A 23387-nucleotide genomic window follows, 5' to 3' on the forward strand; every position below is an offset into this window, starting at 1 on the left:
TTGTTAATGTGATGAATAACAATGATTGATTGTGGATATTGAACCACACTTGAATCCCTGGAATACCCTGTTCATGGGGACTGATTTTTTTTTTTAACGTATTGTAACAATGCAATGTGCTAATATTTTGTTGACACTTTTGCATCTATGTTCATCTGCTACATTGTTCTATAGATCTCTTTTCTTTTTTTAGTGTGTCTGCTTTTATTATCAAGATAACGGTGGCCTTGTGAATGAATTTGGAAGTTTTTCTTACTTTTCTTTTTTGGAATACTTCCAGAAAATTAGGCATTAAGTTTTTATGTATTTCATAGAATTTACCTGTTAAACCATCTGGTCCTAGACTTTTGCTCTTTGGGAATTTTTTGATTACCAATTCAATTTTATTAGTAGTAATCTATCTGTCCAACTTCTCTGTTTTTTCCTGATACATTTTGGGATGTTGTGTGTTTTTGGAATTCATTTATTTCTAGGTTGTCCAAGTTATTGTCACATAATTATTCATAATATCCTCTTAGAATTCTTTCTATTCCTATGGTGTATGCTAATCTCATATTTTATTTCTGATTTTACTTACTTGAGTGCTCCTTTTTGTTCTTAATGAGTCTGGCTCAAGACTTATCATTCTGCTTATCTTTCAAGAAACCAGATCTTTGTTATGTTGATCATCTTTATTTTTTCTTTATTCTATTTCATTTGTTTCTGCTCTAATCCTTATAATTTTCTTCATTCTACTAACTTTGGTCTTTGTGGGTTTTTTTTTTCCCCCAAGCTCATTTAGTGTAGGATTACATTTATTAAAGACTTCTCTTGTTTCTTGAAGTAAGTCTAAATCACTATAAACTTCCTTCTTAAAACTGCTTTAGCTATTTCTCAAAAGTTTTAGACATTTATGTTTTCCTTTTTCTTCCCTGTGTATTTTTTTTATTTTTAATTTCATTCTTCATTGACCGACTGGCTGTTAAGTAGCACGTCATTTATCCTCCATGTATTTGTACATTTGTGCTTTATTCTTGTAATTGATTTCCAGTTTCATACTGTTGTATTTGGAAAAGATGTTTGGTATGATTTCAGTCTTCTTCATATTACTGAGACTTGTTTTGTGCCCTAACATGTCATCTATCCTGGAGAATGCTCCATGTGTACTGGAAAAGAATGTATACTCTGCTGTTTTGGAATAATATTTCTATTAGGTCAACATGGTCTAGTGTGTATTCAATGCCATGGTATTCCTGTTACTTTTCTGACCTAATGGTCTACCTATTGATGTGACTGGAGGGTTAAAGTAGACTAGTTTTATTGTTTTATTATCAATTTCTCCTTTATATCTGTCAATATTTGCTTTATGTATTTGCATGCTCCCTTGTTGGGTGCATAGATATTTACAATTATTATATCGCATTGTTTGATTGACTCTTCTATCATTACATAATGCCGTTCTTTGTTTCTTTTCGGTTTCTCTCTCATTACCTCTCTTTCTTAAAATTTTATTTATTTATTTGACAAAGAAAGAGACAGCAAGAGATGGAGCACAAGCAGGGGGAGTGGGAGAGAGAGAGAAGCAGGCTTCCTGGCTCAGTCTGAAGACCCTGGGATCATGATCCTAGCCAAGACAGATGCTTAATGCTGAGCCACCCAGGTGCCCCTCTCTCCCTCTCTCTCTCTCTTTTTTAATGTCTATTTTATCTGATACAAGTATTGCTATCCTGGCCTTTTTTGCTTCCATTTGCAGGTAAATGTTTTTCCACCCTTCACTTTTTTTTTCTTATTTTTTTTTTAAGATTTTATTTATTTATTTGACAGACAGAGATCACAAGTAGGCAGAGAGGCAGGCAGAGAGAGAGAGAGAGAGAGAGAGAGAGAGAGAGAGAGAGAGAGAAGCAGGCTTCCCGCGGAGCAGAGAGCCCCATGCGGGGCTCGATCCCAGGACCCTGAGACCATGACCCAAGCCAATCGATGGCAGCAGCCCAAACCACTGAGCCACCCAGGCGCCCCAGCACCCTTCACTTTTAATCTGCATGTGACATTAGGTTTGAGGTAAATCTCTTGTAGGCAGCATATAGATGAGTCTTATTGCTTTTTTCTTCCCATGCAGTCACCTAGTGTCTTTTGATGGGAGTATTTATTTATTTACATTTTCTGTAATCACTGATAGATACATATTTATTGTCATTTTATTACTTGTTTTCTAGTTGTTTTGTAGCTCTTCTCAGTTCCATTCTTCTCTTCCTTTCTTCCATTGTGGTTCGGTGGTGCTCTCTAGTCTTACATTTGGATTCCTTTCTCTTTATGTTAGTGTACAAAAACCTATTATAGGTTTTTTATTTGTGGTTACCTTTAGGTTCGTATATAACATCTTAGGGGTATAGTAGTCTGTATTAAGTTGATGGCTGCTTGAATTTGAACACATTCCAAAAGCAATAAATTTTTATCCTCACTAACACATGTATGACATCATACTTTACATCTTTATATTTTCTGTACCCCTTGACTTTTTTTGTAAATATAATTGTTTTACCTCCATATACTGGCTTTATATGTGATTAATCTACTATCTTCATTATATGTTTTCTTCTACCTGTGAAATTTTTTTCTCTTTGCTGCTCAAAAAGTTTTCCTTATTCTTGCTTTTTGCCATTTTAATTGCTGTGTTCCTTGGTGTGGACCTCTTTGGTTTCATCTTGTTAGGGGTTCTCTTCTTTCTAGACCTCGATGTCTATTTCCTTCACCAAATTAAGGAAGTATTCAGCTATTATTTCTTCAGGTAAGTTTTCTGTCCTCTTTTCTCTCTCTTACCCTCCTGGAATCCCTCTATAAAATTATTCTATACTTGGTGATATCATTAGGATCCCTTATTGTCATTTTTTTAACATTTTTTCCCTTTTCAGCTCAATTTGTTTCTTCTATTAACCTGTTTCCAATTCACTGATCCACTGTTCTTCACCATCTAATATACTATGAATTCCTTCTATTTTCTCAGTTATTGTATTTTTGAATTCATGTTCTTTTTTGTATTTTCTGTCTCTTTGTTGAAATTCATACTGACTCCATCTCCTCTTTCCTTAGGTCTGGTGAATATTTTCGTGACCATTACCTTAATTTTTAAAATCAGGCATACTGCTTATCTGCTTTTTGTATTCTTCTTTGTGAGTTTTTCTTTTTCACTTGGTACATATTCCCTTGACTTCTCATTTTATGGGTCTCTGTGAATTTGTTTCTATGTATTAGGTAGGTCAGCTAACTTCCTGAAAATAATGGCCTTGGGTAGAAGTCCTTGGTACCATGTGCCCTTCTCTTTTCTGGGCCATGATTACCTTCATTCCAGTCTTCTATACATCTGCTCTGCCTGGTATGGGTACAAGTTGCCAGAGTTTTTTCCCTCCACTGGTGAGAAGCCTATCTTCAGCAGCTATAGGCTCATTGTTGGGTAGGGACAGCACTCAGAGTGGCTATCTGCATTTAGTTTCTCTGATAGATTTAGGTGTACCAAAGGGCAGAGTTTCCTTCCTGCCCAGCTAGTTAATTAAGCAGCCCATCCAGAGTGTGGAGTTATCTCTTCCCCTCCACATGACAGGAGTCACTTTGGAGCGGCACCCATTCCAGCCTAGGAGCCAGCCAGGTGGTGCAGGGTGGGTGGGCTTTGGCGTGATGCCTACCAGGGGTGGAAGTTTGGTTGGGCTGAGCATGCAGAGGATCACCTGGGTCGAGTAGCAAGGTAGATGTAGTGTTAGGGCTGAGTTTTGCAAGCATGCATCTGCCTAGTCTGTTGGAGGGGAAACAAAATGGCATCTGCCAGCACATTTGTTCTTGGAGAAATCTGCGGATTCCTGATCCTCCCAGCACACATTCAGTAAAGATTAATCAGTAAATCTTCTTTATGTGCACCTGACACATTTTTAGGCTGCTGCTTCTGTGCTGTGTCTTGGTCTGGATTATTTATTTTATGGTGGCTTTTTAAGGGCAAGGAATTGGTTTCCTACTTCCCTCAGTTCACCTGGAGTTAAGAGTGCTGATTAAGCCGTACTATTTTTCAAAATAGGGTTAAGCCGTACTATTTTTTTTTTTTTATTTTCAGCATAACAGTATTCATTATTTTTCACCACACCCAGTGCTCCATGCAATTCGTGCCCTTTATAATACCCACCACCTAGTACCCCAACCTCCCAACCCCCACCCCTTCAAAACCCTCAGATTGTTTTTCAGAGTCCATAGTCTCTCATGGTTCACCTCCCCTTCCAATTTCCCCCAACTCCCTTCTCCTCTCTAACTCCCCATGTCCTCCATGCTATTTGTTATGCTCCACAAATAAGTGAAACCATATGATAATTGACTCTCTCTGCTTGACTTATTTCACTCAGCATAATAATCTCTTCCAGTCCCGTCCATGTTGCTACAAAAGTTGGGTATTTGTCTTTTCTTCTTTTTTTCCTCTTAATCTCACAAAACAAACTGAGGGTTGCTGGGGGGAGGGGGTTTGGGAGAAGGGGGTGGGATTATGGACATTGGGGAGGGTATGTGCTTTGGTGAGTGCTGTGAAGTGTGTAAACCTGGTGATTCACAGACCTGTACCCCTGGGGATAAAAATATATGTTTATAAAAAAAAAAAAAAAAAAGAGAAAAAAAAATAAGCCGTACTATTTTTCAAAAACAGATATCACGGCGTCTTGTCTTCCCAGTGAGCTGTGCTATGGTTCTGCTCTTCTTAGTTTCCCTTGCTTGTGGTGTCCCTGGTTATGGTTGTTAGTCTTTGTGTTCTCTTAGTGTCTCTACCCCTCTTACCTTTTCAATATCGCCTCCTCTGTATGATTAGCCATGAAGGGTCTGTTCCGCCAATCTTTGGATCATTTCCAGAGTTGTGCAATGTAGCTCTTATCCACATGTATCTGTGAAATGCAACAAGTTCAGGATCCTTCCACTCCATCATCTTTCCTAAACACAGAATATTTCATTTCATCTTAAGCACAAAAAAATTGAGATAAAAATATTTTTCCGGGCGCCTGGGTGGCTCAGTTGGTTAAGCAACTGCCTTCGGCTCGGGTCACGGTCCCGGAGTCACCGGATCGAGTCCCGCATCGGGCTCCCAGCTCCATGGGGAGTCTGCTTCTCCCTCTGACTTTCTCGCCTCTCATGCTCTCTCTCACTGTCTCTCTCTCAAATAAATAAATAAAATCTTTTAAAAAATATATTTTTCCCAACCCTCTTTTTATACTAAGGAAAATTATTTCACCTGGCTAGTCAGAAGTAAGAACCAGCTTCAAACTGTGAAGTTATTTTCTTCAGCAGCTTTCAAGTCAAGTTTTTTTCAATTTCCTGTCTAGATTTCTGAGTTATTTTACTTGATACTTACGTCTTTATTGACTAACAACACTATATATACTTAAGCCAAGGTCCAACATGCAACATCTATAGACAAGGAACTTAATTCTCTGCCATCCTTCAAAACTTTACAATGACTGCAATATATCTGTTATTCCTGTGGAGCAACAGTACATCCCCATTTTAATCCTACATTTTAAGAGGTGTTGATCCCACATGCAACTGTCGCCAATAGTTACAGCAGTGTTATCAACAATAGCCAAAATATGGAAAGCCCAAGTATAAATATGTGTGTTTGCGTGTGTGTATGTGTGTATATATGTAATGTATGTATATCTGTTCTGTGTATATACACATACATATTTATATATGTGAAATATATGTGCATTATATATTATATATACTACATACGTGTATACATAAGCATGTATACATACATTATACATTTACATTACATATGTGTCATATATGTATGTTATACCCACACACATACACACACACACAAACGTGCTGGCAGATACCATTCCCCCCCCCCACCAGAATAGATAGATGTGTGCTTGCAAAACCCAGGCCTAACACTGAATACATATATAATTATATACATATATCATACATAAAACATACATGTGTAATTATATACATATATTATACATAAAACAGGCATACATATATAAACATACCTATTCTATATGTGCAATACATACAATGCCTGCATATACATGTAAATATACGTATTATATATATACGTACATATATAATGTGCACATATAGTGCATGTACACGTGTGTTCATATACACATATGCATACAAGACATACACATGTTTGTGCATATACATACACATACATATGACACACATATACATATGTATGTATACGTGTGTGTATCGTGTGTGTTGTGTGTGTGCGTGTGCAGATATGTGCATATACATGCTTATACATATGCTATATAATTATTGTATGATTATATAACGCATAATTAATATAATATACATATAACACATGTGTGATATGTATATAATATATTGCTTATATGTATGATGTTTGTGTTTATGTGTATGTATAATATATGTGTGTATACTATAATACATACAAAATAAGATATAGTATATTTACATATAATCCAAAATTTTAAAAGTGTTGATCCCACATGCACCATGATAGTTGAACAGCAGCATTATCAACAATAGCCAAAATATGGAAAGCACAAGAATATATAGATTATAGGCATAATATATATTAAGAATATATTATATATACACACACACAAAACAGGCACAATATATTGTATTAGTATATATATTAGTATATTAATATATATTATATTAATATGCATATTAATATAATATATTTGTGATGAAAAATTAAATATTATAATATATTAGTAATGAAAAATAAAAACTTGAGGGGTGCCTAGGTGGTTCAGTGGGTTAAGCATCTGCCTTTGCCTCAAGTCATGATCTCAGGGTCCTAGGATTGAGTCCAGCATCGGGCTCTCTGCTCTGCGGGGAGCCTGCTTCCTCTTCTCTCTCTGCCTGCCTCTCTGCCTACTTGTGATCTCTCTCTCTGCCAAATAAATAAATAAAAGCTTTTTAAAAAAATCCTATATTTTCTTAAAATAAATAAAATAAAATCTTGCCACTTGCAATGACATGGATGGGGCTAGAGGGTCTAATGCTGAGTGAAATAAGTCAGGAAAGACAAATACCATATTGTGGCCCGCCAACGCTCGCCCGCGAGGAAGGAAGACCACCGACACAGGATTCTTCTCTATCACGCTTTATTGAAGTGCACTTGGTTGAGGTTTGTAGGGTGATGGAAGCAGGAAGCGCCTGGGTAGAGCCAGGGCTGCACATATATACAGGCTAGCTGGGGCGTGTCTCATTCTGGGGTACGTGGCTCACTATGGTAGGTCAGCCTTGTTGCTGGGCAGAATAAGCTTAAGGCCACGCGTCCAACCACTTGTTTACGAGGCTCTCCGGCGCCATCTTGTAATGGCGGCAACGGGTTGCCACATCTCCCCCTTTTTCTTTTATTTTGCAGTCATGGCTAAAATCAGAGGAGTGTCCCCTAGTAAACATGTCCTCCTTTGCCTAGGGACGGGAGAGAAACGGAGGTACCCGTATGCAGACACTCATGACTTTCAGGGTGGCTCACCCTGTGCACTCCTAGGTGCAAACCACCCGCGGAAAATGCAAGGTTGTCTCTATTCGGGTGCAATGGGCTACTCAAAGCCCTCCGAGTGCAAGAGCACAACCTATGTTTCATTTAACATGCTGAGCCAAGCTTGGGGAGATGTTCCAGCCCCTATAGCGGCAAAGGCACGCGCTATGGCCACCTTCTCTCTTCTGCGAGCCCTCATTACCCTCAGAATTAAGAACAAAGCCACCAGTAGTCCTGCAAACATTAGCATGCCCATGACTCCTACTCCAGCCCATTCCTTAATATAGGAGAAGGTGTAAACCAGCCAGTCCGTGAACTCCCCAAGGGAGACCATCACCGCTCGGGTAGAGTTCAAGGAAAGGATTCGCAGGCTCAGGTTAGCCTGCAGTTGATCGAATTCTGCACTCCAATTTCCTTTCAAATAATTGGACAGGACTTTTGAGTTATTCAATGAAGCATAATACGGGGTTACACACAGGTGTTCTTTACGCCATACACAACCCATAGCCACAACATCAAACATTTTTGTTATACTTTCTTCTACCAAATCTATCCTCTTATTAACAAGTAATATACCAGAGGCTAAATGTCTGTTAATGGCTTCTTGCTGCACTAGGACCTCTGAGGTCTTAGACACTACGTTATTTATAGTATTTACCGTCTGAACTTGGTTGGCCATGGCCACTCCAGCTGTAACTGCTGCAGCGGCTGATACTGCAATTGCTGTGACGATGGCGGCCGTAATGCCAAAATCCCTCTTTTCCCTCATTAGAGCTAGGACAGGGAAGTCCTTTTTCTCTAATATGAAACAGGAACTACTGTTCTCGAGAGTGGTAAAGCACAAGGCGCCTTGAAGGTTGAAATTTGTAGCGTTATAACGCTGTACCTTATTATTGATTTGTTTACAGGGTAAATCAAAAACACATTCTGGAACATACAGATGGGGTAATATTTTTGTCGCGTTTGTGACTGGCATGGGGATGGGCCATGTTCTTGAAACGGCCCAAAAGGTAGCTCCCTCAACTCTGGTCAGGCAGATCATCAGCACTATCAGCATCTCCAGGGTTGGAGTCCATGTCTGCTTCTTTGGTGTTGTCATCGGTTCTTTCATCCAACTTTCGCGTCAGTCGTGATGGCACCCACACCGGATCCGAGCGGTCCTGTGGAAAAACACAAACAGCTCCCCTGGATCTCCTAATCACGGGATCCGGTCCATACCATTTGTTATCCAGGATATCTTTCCACATTACACGTTCCTTTATGGCCTCAGCCTCTTCTGCGTGTCTATCTGCCGCACTTTTGCCATTGGCATCCAGAATTAAAAAATTGATAGTAAAGATTGCTAGGGATAGGCGATCTCGAGGGGTCATAACCGCCTCTATTCCCCCTTTTTGTTTTTGTATTAGTTCTTTAAGCGTGCGGTTAGCGCGCTCAACAATGCCTTGTCCTTGAGGATTATATGGCAAGCCTGTAGTATGCTGGACCTGCATCTGGGCACAGAAGGATTTAAAGCCTTTTGCCGTGTAGGCAGGGCCATTATCAGTTTTTAAGTTCATGGGTTTGCCCCAGGCCGCCCAGGCTTGCAAGCAGTGCGTTTTCACATGAGTAACTTTCTCTCCTGTCAGGGCTGATGCAAACACAACACCTGAGTAAGTATCTACAGACACATGGACCCATTTTTGAGTGCCAAACTCAGAGAAATGGGTTACATCCATCTGCCATAATGTAAGAGGTTTTAAACCTCGAGGGTTGACTCCTATATGTGGTGGGTGGAGATAAGTAACACAGGATTTGCAAGACTTAATGATTGTTCGAGCCTGTTCTCGGGTGATTTTGAATTGGAGTCGTAGTGTGTCTGCTGGCACATGAAACTTTGTATGAAAATCTGTGGCTTGAGCCACGGGGTCTAGTGTCGCCATTACCATGGATACCCTGGTGAGTTTGTCAACCACTTCATTGGCTGTAGACAACGGGCCCGGTAAGCCTGAGTGGGCTCGTATATGTCCAATGTAAAAGGGCTTATCGCGGCCGAATATTAAATTTTGTATTTGAGTAAAGATAGAGGCTACAGTGCTCTGTTCCTTGATGTAAGTGGTCACTTCCAGCTGACAGACAGCATTAACTACATAGGAAGAGTCAGACAGAAGGTTGAAAGGCACTGATGAGAAGGCCTTAAACACCTCGAGAACCACTAGGCACTCGGTCACCTGAGGTGTACCAGGGCGAAATTGAAATCGGACAGGATCATGTCCCATAACTTGGTAAACTCCTATACCTGTTTTTGATCCATCTGTGAAAATCTGAATAGCGCCCTTGATAGGGTTTGAGGAGGTCACCTTAGGAAAATAGGCCACATTTTGACAAAGGAACTGTAATAGCTTGTCTTGAGGATAGTGATTGTCAATTTCCCCAGAGTATGCTGCCATCAAGATAGCCCAATTATTCATCGTGCCCGCTAGGACTTCTACTTGTTCTTTGGTATAAGGTATGATTAACTTATCCGGTGGGTACCCAAAAGTGGTGATGGAGAATTTTAGGCCTACTAGAGCAGTATGGGCAACGGCCTCAGGATAATAGTGCAGGGTACGTTGACCTTGTGAGTGTCCATGTATCCACCATACTGGGGCCGATTGCCAAAACACCCCCGTAGGGCTCCCTACAGTAGGGAGAATGCAATAAGTTAGGGGTACCTGAGGGTCGACACGTTGTACCTGTGCACCCTCCAGCGCCTTTTCTACCAGTTCCAGGGCGCGTAAGCCTTCCTGTGTCAGAGTTCTAGGGGAACTCAGATCAGGATCACCTTCTAGGATCTGGAATAATGGTCTCAACTCATCCCTGGTCACCGGGAGATAGCTTCTTACCCAATTGATATCCCCTAGCAGCTTTTGGAAGTCATTTAATGTCTTAAGGGAAGTCTTGGCAATTTTTATCTTCTGAGGCCTCACATGCTGTGCTGTGATACGTGTCCCTAAGAACTCAGCTATCTCAGTCCTTTGTATCTTTTCTGGGGCAATGAGAAGTCCTGCTTTTCTCAAGGCTAGATCTACCGCTATCAACACTTTATCAAGGGTCTCCTTCCGTGGGTGAGCTAAGAGAATATCATCCATGTAATGTATCACACGGACATCAGGGAAATCACACCTAACTGGATCTAATGCATGGTTAACATATAACTGGCACATAGTAGGGCTGTTGGCCATTCCCTGAGGTAAGACTCGCCATTGGAAACGGCAGTCAGGTTTTTCATGATTTATGGAAGGGACCGTGAAGGCGAAACGCTTCTTATCTTCCGGGTGTAATGGAATAGAGAAGAAGCAATCCTTAATGTCCACAGTGTATACCGGCCAATCTTTAGGCAGGGCAGAAAGAGTTGGGAGACCTCTTTGCACTGGCCCCATTACAGCCATTTGCGCATTGATGGCTCGCAAATTATGTAACAGTCTCCACTTACCTGACTTCTTTTTTATTACAAATATTGGTGCATTCCAAGGGGAAGTGGATGTTTCAATATGCCCTAGTTGCAGTTGCTCTTCAATAATTTGATGTGCCGCATGGAGCTTTTCTATTGAAAGGGGCCACTGATTGACCCACACGGGCTTATCTGTTTTCCATGGAATTTTTAGAAAGTCATCAGTGGCCCCTAGGAAAAACCCAATCCCTTTCTATCATTTTTCAAGCTAGGACTGACTAGCTCTGATTCTCCCTGCAAGTATTTACCTAGGCCTTTGCCTGGCATATAGCCTTGTTTCATCATCAAATCTTTGCTCTGTTTGGAATACGTTCCCTCATTAGTCAGAATTAGATTTAATTGACTCTGGACATCTCTTCCCCAGAGATTGATGGGAAGGTCCAGTACAAACGGCTGAAAAGTCCCTTTGTTCCCTTCCATCCTCCAATGTAGAGTTTTTGCACTAATCTCAGGTGTGTTTTGATAGCCTAGCCCCTGTAATGTTTGAGAGGCCTTTTGCAGCGGCCAATTCCTTGGCCAGAATCGTTGGCTCATGACGCTTCGGTCGGCCCCCGTATCTATTAGACCGGTGAAGGCCTTTCCTTCTATCTCCAAACTACACATGGGGCGACCTGTTAGCTCCAAAGATAAGTAGGCCATATCGACTCCAGAGGATCCAAAGCCCTTATCTCCTCTGACCTTATTTTGGGCGGGGAAACGGTCATGCAAGGATGAGAGAACTACCAGCTGGGCTATTCTGTCCCCAGGGGCAATGGAGACAATGCCAAAAGGTGAGTGACACATAACCCTAATTGTACCCTGATAGTCTGGGTCAATGATCCCGGGGAGGACCAATAAGCCCCTCATGGTGCTGGATGATCGGCCTAAAACCAGCCCAGCCGAGCCTACAGGAAGAGGTCCTGACATGTCAGTAGGAACCGCTTGTATACCCATACGAGGGGTTAAAACCAGTCCGGCGGTGGCGCAGAGGTCCAGCCCCGCGGAGCCTGTCGTGGCTCGTCGGGTGCTCTCGGCGGCTGAAGGATCCCCTCCTGAAACGCCCCATATATTTTCGGGCCCTGAGGGCGTGGGCCCCTCTGCATGTTTTTTGACTCCGGGACATATGGGTTATTTATAGGTTGTCCATTAATGTCTTTTGTGGATCTACACTCATTGGCCCAATGTTTCCCCTTCTTGCATCTTGGGCATGTCCCTGGCTGCTTGGTATTTGGTCCCTTTGCCCTGAAGCCTTCCTTGTTAGGACAGTTTCTCTTTACGTGTCCCGGCTGTCCGCAAATGAAGCAGCCATCACGTCTCCCGTGCTTAGTAGCCGCTATCATAGCTCTGGCCAGTCCTTCATTGGTGAGTGGTCCTCCTATCTCTCTGCAGGCCTTTAGCCACGCATCTAAACCTTTTCCTTTCCATGGTGTGATTGCTCGCTGGCAATCCTTAGTGCATTGCTCATAAACAAGCTGTTGCACTAGAGGCATGGCCTCCTGAGCGTCTCCAAAAATTTTTCCAGCTGCCTCTATCATTCTAGCCACAAAATCTGAAAAAGGCTCATTCGGTCCTTGGATTATCTTAGTCAGGTTTCCTGATACCTCTCCCCGTTTAGGTATCATCCTCCATGCTCTTTTAAATATTTCTACGATCTGCTGATAAACAGGCACCGGGAAGGCCGTCTGGTTATCAGCCCACTGTCCCTGCCCCAGTAGCATATCAGCAGTCCAGGGTGCTGTGTTTGGTGTACGAGCATTCACTCGCGCCTGATTATGCGCGGCTTCTGTAACCACTGCTCTATAGTCTAGATACTGTCCTGTGTTTAGGCACGCTCGAGCTATCTCCCACCAATCATTTGGTGTCAGGGCTGCGGTGGTGATCCTATCCAGTAAAATTAACGTATACTGTGCATTGGGCCCCCAAGTACGGGCGGCCTCTACTAAGTCCTTCAACTGTTTGTAGGGTATGGGCTCATGATATCTTTGCTGGTTTTGGTTTTCAAAGACAGGGAACGCAACAGCGTCCAGCGGGGTGAGCTCGGCAAGGCATCTGAGCGTTTTTCGAGAGAGCCTATGGGCTCCCCCAGCCTGTTTACCTGAATAAGGTGGAGGTGGAGTTCTAACAGGAGGCGGGAATCCGTACCGCTCCTCTTCATATCTGGCTGCCTCCTCCTCTAACTCCTCCTCCTCGCCTTCTGTTAGTGAGTCATCTCCTGAGTCCCTCTCTTGCTTTACACTGAGAGCGGCGAATTCCTCATAGAACTCATCTAAACTCGGGTAGATGGGTGCACTGGGGGCGGTTGCCTTATGTCCTTTGTGCTTACTTTTATCATCTGTTTCCTTTTGTTTTTCACTTCCTCTTTTATATCCCTTTTCTGACTTCTTCATTTGTTTTTTGTTTCCCCCTTCCTTTATACTACTTGATTCCGAAAGGCTGTCCTGATGTTCCGCTAAAGCACGCCTGCCCTTTTTCAGATGCTCTACGTGTTTTCCGTCCCGTAAGCACGCATGTATAACTCTCCATAAGGGTAGGGTGCCTGATTTAAGCTGCTGATTGGCCTTGGCTGCATCCAGATCTCTTCCTAACTTTTCCCAGCAGGGAGGTTTAAGTCCCCCGACACGGCAAACCACGGGGCACACTCATCTATGTCTTTAAGAACGGATTTGACTGTCCTCTCTGAGATCCTTAACCCCCTCTCTTTTAATAGTGCCTGTATGGGGCTCACGAAGTCTGGATATTTGCACTTGCTCGAATCAGAACCCATTTTCCCTTATGTTTGTGTGTGCGCTGCGAGAGCACTCTGACCGATCTATCTTTTACTTTCGATCTCACACGCAGCAACACAAGCACTCTTCACCGGGTCTATGCACACGTATCCAAAAGCAAAAAAGCAAGGCTACAACTGCAAGGACAATTATAGCTATAGCAGCTACCCAAGGCTCAAGTGTTCAAAATAACATACCGGGGAATACTTACTGGCGCCGACCACTTCGCATGTAGAGTTCTGAATCCTTTCTAGGCTCCCCGCGGTGTCCGCCGAACTATCCCGGGTTTCGGCACCAGCTGTGGCCCGCCAACGCTCGCCCGCGAGGAAGGAAGACCACCGACACAGGATTCTTCTCTATCACGCTTTATTGAAGTGCACTTGGTTGAGGTTTGTAGGGTGATGGAAGCAGGAAGCGCCTGGGTAGAGCCAGGGCTGCACATATATACAGGCTAGCTGGGGCGTGTCTCATTCTGGGGTACGTGGCTCACTATGGTAGGTCAGCCTTGTTGCTGGGCAGAATAAGCTTAAGGCCACGCGTCCAACCACTTGTTTACGAGGCTCTCCGGCGCCATCTTGTAATGGCGGCAACGGGTTGCCACACCATATGATTTCACTCATAGTGGAATTTTAAAAAGCAAAAACAAATGAACAAAGGAAAAAAGGAGAGAGAGAGACACACACACACACAAACCAAGAAAGCAGACTGTTAACTCTACAGAACAAACGGTTACCAGAGGGAAGCTGGGTTGGAGAGGAGTTAAACAGGTGATGGGGATTAAGAAGGGCACATGTGTGGAGCACATGGTGCTGTATAAATTGTTGATCACTAAAATCTACTCCTGAAACTAATATTATACTAATTGAATAACTAATTAATTGTTAACTAATTGGAATTTAAATAAAAACTTAACATAAAAATACATAAATAAATAGTTTTGATCCCTCCCTTCAATGTATTATCTCAGTATCTTTTATCTCTCTTTATTTTTTGACTTCCCACTTAACTACTTTATTGGTTAGGGCTGTATTAATTAGCCTATTACATTTGCCTTAATCATCATTGTGATGAAAAATTAAATATTATAATATATTAGTAATGAAAAATAAAAACTTGAGGGGTGCCTAGAATTTTAAGAAAATAAATATTGGTCCTATTATGTCAAGTATCACTAGTGACTCTCTGGTGCAACATGTGGCCTTAATCCATTGTTTTGGATGATTAACAATACACAAATATATTTTAGTTAATATTTTACTAGAATTTAGAAAATATAATAAGCTGGAGAATATAAGCATCACCGAAAAAATGTCTGCTGTGTTTAAAAGTTGATTTATCAGGGATGCCTGGGTGGCTCAGATGATTAAGCATCTGCCTTCTACTCAGGTCATGATCCCAGGGTTTTGGGATCCAGCCCCACATCTGATTCCTTGCTCAACAGGGAGCTTGCTTCTCCACTGCCTGCCATTCCCCTTGCTTGTGTTGCTCTTTCTCTGTGTGTGTGTGTGTTTGTGTGTGTGTGTGCATGTGTGTCAAATAAATACATAAAATATTTTTTAAAAAATAAAGTAAAATTTGACTTACTATCTTGTAAATAGCCTATTCTTCTACTTTTCATTTTATTTTATTTTTTTAAGTTAATATTTTTGGGACTTCTTGTTCTGAGCTGCTTTCATGATTTTCTCTTCTGAAATTTGCAAGCTTCAGTGTTACATGTCATGATGTTGACCTATTTTTATTGATTGAGGGGAGGGTTCTTTGTGCCTTCTGGACTTAAATGCCTGTTTCCCTCCCCAGATTAGGAAAGTTCTCAGCTATAATTTGTTCAAATCAACTTTCTTCCCCTCTCCCTCTCTTCATCTTTTGGTACCCCAGATACCAAGTACCCTAATATTATTTCACTTTGTGGTATTGCTGAGCTCTCCAATTCTCCCCTCATGACCGTAGTTGTTTTCCTCTTTTTCTCAGCTTCCTTATTCCCCATCATTTTGTCTTCTATGTCACTAACTCTCTCTTCTGCCTCATTTATCCGAGCAGTTAGATCCCCAGTTTTTTTTTTTTTTATTGCATCTTTTATTGTAATGGCATTTTAAGTTTTAACCTGATTAGATTTGGGTTCTTTTATTTCTATAGGAAACTGATTCTTCAGTGTCTTCTATGTTTTTTTCAAGCCCAAGTAGTGTCTTCAAAATTGTTGTTTTGAATTCTAGTTCCAACATCTTATATTCATAATTCCATGGCAGAGAGTACTCCTTCTGGCTCTTTCTTTTGGGTTGAAGTTCTCCATCTTCTTATTATGTCCAGAAAAGAACCGAAGAAACAGAAAATACAAAAATAGCAACAACCATCAGGAGGGGTGGAGGTAGAGGAGGAGAAGGAGGAGACAAAATAAGGGGAAAAAAGTAAAAAAGGACAAAACACTAAACTAGATCCTGAGTGCATTTTGTCCTGTTTTTTGAAAGGAACTAAGAAAATAGTTAAGAAAGTAAAACATACACATATATAATTTTATTTTTGTATATATATACAAAAAAATAAAATTAAAATAAAACCAAAAATAAAATAAAACCAAAATTTAAAATTATGCATATATAACATAGATTTAAAAATAAAAATTAAAAAAACAAGAAAAGAATTGATAAAATAGGGGCACCTGGGTGGCTCAGTGGGTTAAAGCCTCTGCTTTCGGCTCAGGTCATGATCCCAGGGTTGTGGGATCCAGCACCGCATCGGGCTCTCCACTCGGCGGGGACCATGCTTCCCAACCACCTCTCTCTGCCTGCCTCTCTTCCTACTTGTGATCTCTCTCTCTGTCAAATAAATAAAATCTTAAAAAAAAAAAAAGGAATTGATAAAATAAAAATATAGTGAGAAAAAATAAAACAAAGACTAAAGAATAATAAAAGGCCACAAATGCTATATACTGTTTTCCCCAGGAGCTGAAGGACTGCAGTTGAGTATGATCAGTATACTTGGTGATAGCTGAATGTTCCTGGTGGTCTTCTAAGGGAGGGGCCTGCTGTGCTGTCCTTAACCTGATGAAATTGTCCTTACAGTCTGTTGTCCTTACCCTGACAAAACTGCACTTGCCTTGCATTCATACAGAATGAAAATGGCAGTGCCTCAATCTCTATCCCAGAAAATGAATGTCCATGCCTCCACTCTTCAGTGAGCCCTCACAGAAAAGCGGTCAATCACTCTTGTGTCCCTGGTTTCCACCCAAATTCTGTGTTCACCCAGCCTGTGACAGCAATTTTATCTCATATACAGAACCCATTTTTGAGTTTTCAAACTATGGACTCCTGTGGTGTGGACCAATGCACTTCCTCCTAGGGGAGGGAGAATTCCCATCAAAATCAACAAAAGCAGGCTAAGACCAAGACATATCACTTATTTCTATTTCATTTAGTCTCTTGCTATGGTTTTGTCCTTTTTTTTCATTTGGAATATATTCCTCTGTTATTTTTTTCCCACTCTCTGTGTCTGTCTCTGTGAATAAGGAAAGTCAGCTACCTCTCCTGTTCTTGAAAATAGTGACCTTATGAGAAAACCTCCTGTAGGACCCTGCCTTATGATCTTCCCTGTCCACCAGAATCTGGTTGTACCCCCTGTGTGGGCTGCTTCCCCTCTTGTTATGAATGGGGTGAATTGGCTGTGGGTGTACTGTTGAAGCTGGCCTTGGGTATAGCCATACCCAGCTCTGTCCACAGAAACTTGTCATGTCAGAAGAGGGTGATATAAAGTATTCAGTGTGCTAAATGGGAAAAATCTGCAGCCCAGGGTATTCTGTTAGCAAGGCCATCATTCAAAGTAGGAGGAAAAGATAAAGTGGTTTCTCAGAAAAACAAAAGCTAAAAGAGTTCACTACCACTAAACCAGTCCTGCAAGAAATATTACAGGGGACCATTTGAGGGAAAAGGAGAGACCATATGTGACAGTAAAAAAGATAGGAAAATACAAAAACAGTAAAAATGAATGTTTCTGTAAAATATTACACTAATTATTACTCACTAAATAAAAGAATTTAAACTATAATAACAGATGCCTTAACTGTGCAGAGGGAAAATAATGGACTCAAACTTAAACAAGTGATAACTTAATATAGGCTGGCATAGACAGAAGAGGTTATATACAAACCCAATGTATCAAAACCCAGTAATGGGGCACCTAGGTGGCTCAATCAATTAAGCATCTGCCTTCAGCTCAGGTCATGATCTCAGGGTTCTGGGACTAAGCCCCATATCAGGCTTCCTGCCCAGTGGGGAGCCTCCTTAACCCTCTCTCCCTCTATGCCTCCCCCCTCCATTCACTCTCTTTCTTTCTCTCTCAAAAGTAAAGACATAAAATCTTAAAAAAATTTTTTTTAATCACTAAAAATATGCAATGAATAAAGAGAAGGAAATTTGAATATATCACTAAAGAAGATCACAATACATGAGTAAAAGACAAGAATAGATCAGAATATTTTCAAACAAAACAACCACAAAACAAGTAATAAAATGGCAGTAAATACATATCTATCAGTAATTTCTTTGAATGGAAACGGACTAAACACTCCAATCAAAAGACACGGGGTGTCAGAATGAATTTTTTTAAAATACCCATCTGTATGTTGCCTACAAGAAACTCATTATAGACCTACGGAGACCTGTAGATTGCAAGTGAGGTGTTAAACAAGCATCTGTCATGCAAATAGATGTCAAAGGAAAGTTGAGTAGCAATATTTATATCGAACATACTAGACTTTGAAAAATAATGACTGTAACAAGAGACAAAGAAGGAAGCAACATAATCATAATGGGCACAATCCAACAAGAAAATATACCAATTGTAAATGTTTATGAACCCAACATGGGAGAAGCCAAATACATGAAACACTTAATAGTAAATATAAAGAAACTAATCTATTGTAACAGAATAAGAGTTGTTCATCTAAGCAGAAAATTAACAAGGAAACAATGGTTTTGAATGACACAGTGGACCAGATGTACTTAATAGATTATTCAGAATATTTCATCCTAAAACAGCAGAAGACACATTCTCAAGTACACATGGGACAGTCTCCAGAACACATCACATAAAACAAACCTCAATAAATTCAGAAAGACCAGGATCATACCATGCATCTCTCTGACCACAGTGTTACAAACTGGAAGTCAACCACCAGAAAAAATCTGGAAAGACCATAAATAATAGAGATTAAAATAATGGAGATAATGAAAATTAAAAACATGCTACTAAACAATGAGTAGGACAACTGGGAAATCAAAGAAGAAATTTTAAAAGCCGGCAAACAAATAAAAATGAAAACACAGCGGTCCGAAATCTCTGGGATGAAGCAAAAGCAGTCCAAAGAGGGAAGTATATAGTGATACAAGCCTACCTTAAGAAGGGGGGGGGGGGGGGAGAAGGGGAGGAGTCTCAAATAAACAATCTAATATTTTACATAAAATAGCTAGTTAAAGAACAACAAACAAAACCTAAAAGCAGCAGAAAGAAGGAAATAATAAAGATTAGAGCAGAAATAAATGATACAGAAATAAACAAACAACAACAAAAGCCAAAAAGAGCAGACCAATGAAACCAGGAGCTTGTTCTTTCAAAAAAATTAGTAATATTGATAAGCCTCTGACTAGATATTTTTTAAAAGGGGGGGAGGTAAGGACTCAAATAAATAAAATCACAAAAGAAGGTAGAAAAAAACACCACCACGAAAATACAAATATACACACACACACATATGTATGAGAATATCATGAAAAACTCTATGACAACAAATTGGACAACCTGGAAGAAATGGCCAAATTCCTAGAAACATAAAAATTACCAAAACTGAAAGAGGAAGAAATAGAAAATTTTAACAGACGTGCGGTCCGGAGCCGCGGTGCCCAGAGCCGAACCCCGGCGCCCGCCGGGGCCGCCAAGTCTCCGTGGTGAAAGGGGGCCGGGGCTGGGCCGTGGGGCCGAGGGCAGAGGCAGGGGGCGCGGGGACCCCGGCTCCCTCCTCCCGAGGTCTAGGAGACGCACAGGCGCGGGGGGCGGCCGGCCGCTCCCGCGGATCGGAGGATGATGCGCTCGGTGTCCCGGAACTGGCCTCAGTTTCTCGGGACCGACAGGCTCGGCCACTGCTGGGATGCCCAACGGGGAGCGGCGGCCGAACCAACAGGAGGGGGGCGGGGGATCCGCGGGACCTGTGCGCCCTGCCCTCGCCGGCGGCCCCTCGGCTCCCCTGGCACGGCCCCTCGGCACCTCGATCCCACTCCGGGACCCCGGACTTTGGGGACCCAAGGTCTCTTGGGGAAGCTGGGTCGCGTCCCCTATTCTGAAGGCATCCTGCGTCCTCGGCGACCCCAGTCCTCTACCTCACCCGCGGGGGACTCTTCATTCTCCCGGGGAGCTAGAGCCTCCGGTCCTCCACCTCTCGGCCTCTCGCTTTCTCCTTCCTCTGCTGCGGGACTTAAGTCCTAGAAATGGACTGGGGCCGTGCAGGGGGACCGGCGTGGAGCGGAGGGATACCTTCGTCGCATCCCCTCCCCTGGGGTGACCCCCGCGGGACTTCCTCCAGCCTGGATCTCCCAAACCCGGGGCGGGGGCGGGGAAGGGGTGATTCGCTGAAACCCCTAGGAGACCCTGATCCGGGAACATTCTACTGTCCCTTTTGGGAGGGTCGAATCTCCGTTTCCAAAGCCACCTCAGCACCTGGGAATGACCCAGTCTTCCCCAAACCGCATACACAGGGAAACTCTGGGACCCCATGGGAAAATGTCGCTCCAGGGTACTCCACATTCACTTGCCCTGGGTGCCTGTACCTTCAACCAGTCAATCCTGAGGGCCAGCCCCGGCTTCTCCAGAGTCCCTGTGACGTACATTGCAGTCTCTTTCTTCCGTTCGCCCTGGTCCTGCAGCTCCTCCCCTGGGGATCCGGGCTGTCTCCCTCTTGGCCTGGCCCGGTGAGGCCACACTACTATCCTACCTCTTCCTCAGTAGCCCTCAGCCCTTCTGTCTCGGCAAGAGAGACCCCGGCGGGAGGCCTGGCCACCTCCAGACTGTGAGCTGAGGAACAGAGGGTCCTCGGGAGCCCTCACTCCCCGCTGCCTGTGCCCAGGATCTGCCAGCACTCCTGCAAAAGGCTTTAATTTCTTCTTTGAAATACGTGTGGTAGGGGCTATCTGGGCAAGGAGCGTCCCTGCAAAATAAAATCCGAATGTGTCCCCTTCCCCTTCCCAAAGAGATGGGGGACCTTCTCTCTCCAAGTGGGGCCCAGATGGAGTTGCGGTGGCAAGAGGGCATCGGTCATGCCAGAAGCCGCCTGCCTCCTTCTCAGGCCTTCATCAGCCATGTGGGCCTTATTGCATTGGGTCAGATGAATGAGGTGGAAGGGAAAAGGACAGGCTTCTTCAGGTCCCACGTTAGAGACTCTCCCCAGTGTCCCCGCAGGTTATTGAGCTCCGCGGTTGTAGAGCAAGTCCTGTAACTGCCCCTCCCGATGGTTCTCCCCGCCCAAGGTTCACCCCAAAGTTTCACCCCAATGGTTCACCAGGTTTGGAGAGGGAAATGAAAGCAAACAGGGTGGCTTGCTGAGGTTGGGGAACAAGCAGAAATCTCCACCAGAGGTCGTCCTTAGAGACTCACAGCATTCCCCAGACTGCACACCCATTGGGAGCGAGACTCTGGAGATAGTGCCCCGACTTCTTGTCATCCTTATCGAGGAGAAAAAGAAACCACGGTTTGGAGACAGTAAGGGGAACCCATTCAGAGTCATTTCGCTTGTATGTGGCAGAGTCAAGATTTCAACCCAGACAGTCTGACTCTGCAGGACTTGCCTGGGTCGCCTGGTCCTGGCAGAGAGGCAGTGCAGGCAGGGAGAGAAAGCAGGCCCCTCCTCTAACCACAGGGGGTGCCTGGTGACTTGAGTATATGCCTCCGTGCAGCTCCGAACAAGTCACAGTGGACTCATCCTTTCCTCTCTCCTCCGTGCCACCTTCCATACCCACCGCGCCCTCCCCCCAGCCCTCCAGGAAGAAAACTGTCTACAAGAGCGTGTACCTGTCCCTGGCGCTCCTTGTGGCCTTAACAGTATTCCAGCGCAGTCTGACCCTCCACCGCAAGAGCGCCCGCGGCCCACCCGGGAGCCACAGAAGGCCCAGAACCTCAGAACACACCTGGAGAACCCCAACGGCTTCTGGAAGAACCCCAACCAAGGATGTGTCTGCCCCCACCCCCATGGCCCCGCGAGGGCCCCACACTTGGGATGTGAGCACCACTAACTGCTCAGCCAACGTCAACCTGACCCACCAGCCCTGGTTCCAGGGCCTGGAGCCCCATTTCCGACAGTTTCTGGCCTACCTACACTGCCGCTACATCCCCATGCTGGTGAACTACCCGGAGAAGTGCCGCGGCGCCGTCTGCCTGCAGGTGGTGGTCAAGTCGGTCATCATGCAGCACGACCGCCGCGAGGCTATCGCCAGACCTGGGGCCGGGAGCAGGAGCCGGGGAGCCGCGGCGCTGTGCGCACCCTCTTCCTGCTGGGCACCGCCTCCAAGCAGGAGGAGCGCGCCCACTACCAGCAGCTGCTGGCCTACCAGGACCCGCCCTAAGGCGAAATCCTGCAGTGGGACTTCCTGGACGGCTTCCTCAACCTGACCCTCAAGGAGTTACACTTCCTCAAGTGGTTTGACATCTACTGCCCCCATGTCCAGTTCATCTTCAAGGGCGACGACGACGTCTTCGTCAACCCTACCAACATGCTGGAGTTCCTGGCCGACCCGGAGCCGCAGGAGGACCTGTTCGTGTGCGACCGACGTCCTGCAGTACGCCCGGCTCATCCGCAAGAAGGACAAGTACTACATCCCGGGGCTCCTGTACAGCAAGGCCAGGTACCCACTATACGCGAGCGGCGGCGGCTTCCTCATGGCCCGAGGCCTGGCCCGGCGGCTGCACTGCACGGGCGACACGCTGGAGCTGTAGCCCATCGACGACGTCTTCCTCCGCATGTGTCTTGTGCTGAGCGTGCAGCCTAGGGCGCATGAGGGCTTCAAGACGTTCGGCATCTTCCGGAACTGCAACGGCCGCATGAACAAGGAGCCCTGCTTCTTCCGCTCCATGCTTGAGGTGCACAAGCTGCTGCTAGCCGAGCTGCTGGCCATGTGCGGGCTGGTGCACGGCAACCTAACCTGCGCGGGTAAACTGCAGGTGCTCTGACAGCTGCCAGACCGCCCCCGCCCCCCCCGCAGGGGCCCGGCCAAGCGTTCTTGAGCGCCACCACCCCCCTCCTCCTGTCCCCCTCCCCTTGGCGGCCTGGGGCTGGAGCTGCAATGCCCTGGACAGAGATCGTGGTTCCCTGCCCCTCAACCCCGCAGGAAGGTGGGGGTGGGTGAGCGTGGGGCTTTGTGGCCTCCTGGGAGTGATGGGGCACGTGAGCCAGAAGGGGGCCTCGGTGCGTGGACCCAGAAAGTAGTTCTTCCCTGCCTGCGCAAGGCATCTTGGGAGCAAGGCCGGTGGCCTCCGGTAGCCCACCTAACCTGGGTTCCCTCCTGGGCTCCCTGTGACCTGGAGGGAGGCCCTAGTGGCCTCTGAAGGAACCCCCGTGCTCAGGTACCCGGCTTAGGCCTGGTCCTGGATGGGAGGAGGGTGGCCCTCCTGTCTTCACAGAGGAGATTCTCCACCTCCCGTGAAATGCCTCAGTGTCCCCCACGGC

The 23387-nt window shown here is 44.4% G+C and overlaps 1 pseudogene across 1 annotated transcript; it reads left to right on the forward strand.

Moving 5' to 3' along the window:
* Positions 1 to 20452: 20452 nt before the first annotated feature.
* On the forward strand, positions 20453 to 22891 carry LOC309856938 (UDP-GlcNAc:betaGal beta-1,3-N-acetylglucosaminyltransferase 7-like; annotated as a pseudogene). The gene is made up of 4 exons: positions 20453 to 20640; positions 21231 to 21416; positions 21768 to 21943; positions 22025 to 22891. The product of its transcript is annotated as a UDP-GlcNAc:betaGal beta-1,3-N-acetylglucosaminyltransferase 7-like (transcript).
* Positions 22892 to 23387: the final 496 nt, after the last annotated feature.

Source organism: Mustela nivalis (assembly GCF_964662115.1).
Source record: "Mustela nivalis genome assembly, chromosome: Y".
Classification (NCBI taxonomy): domain Eukaryota; kingdom Metazoa; phylum Chordata; class Mammalia; order Carnivora; family Mustelidae; genus Mustela; species Mustela nivalis.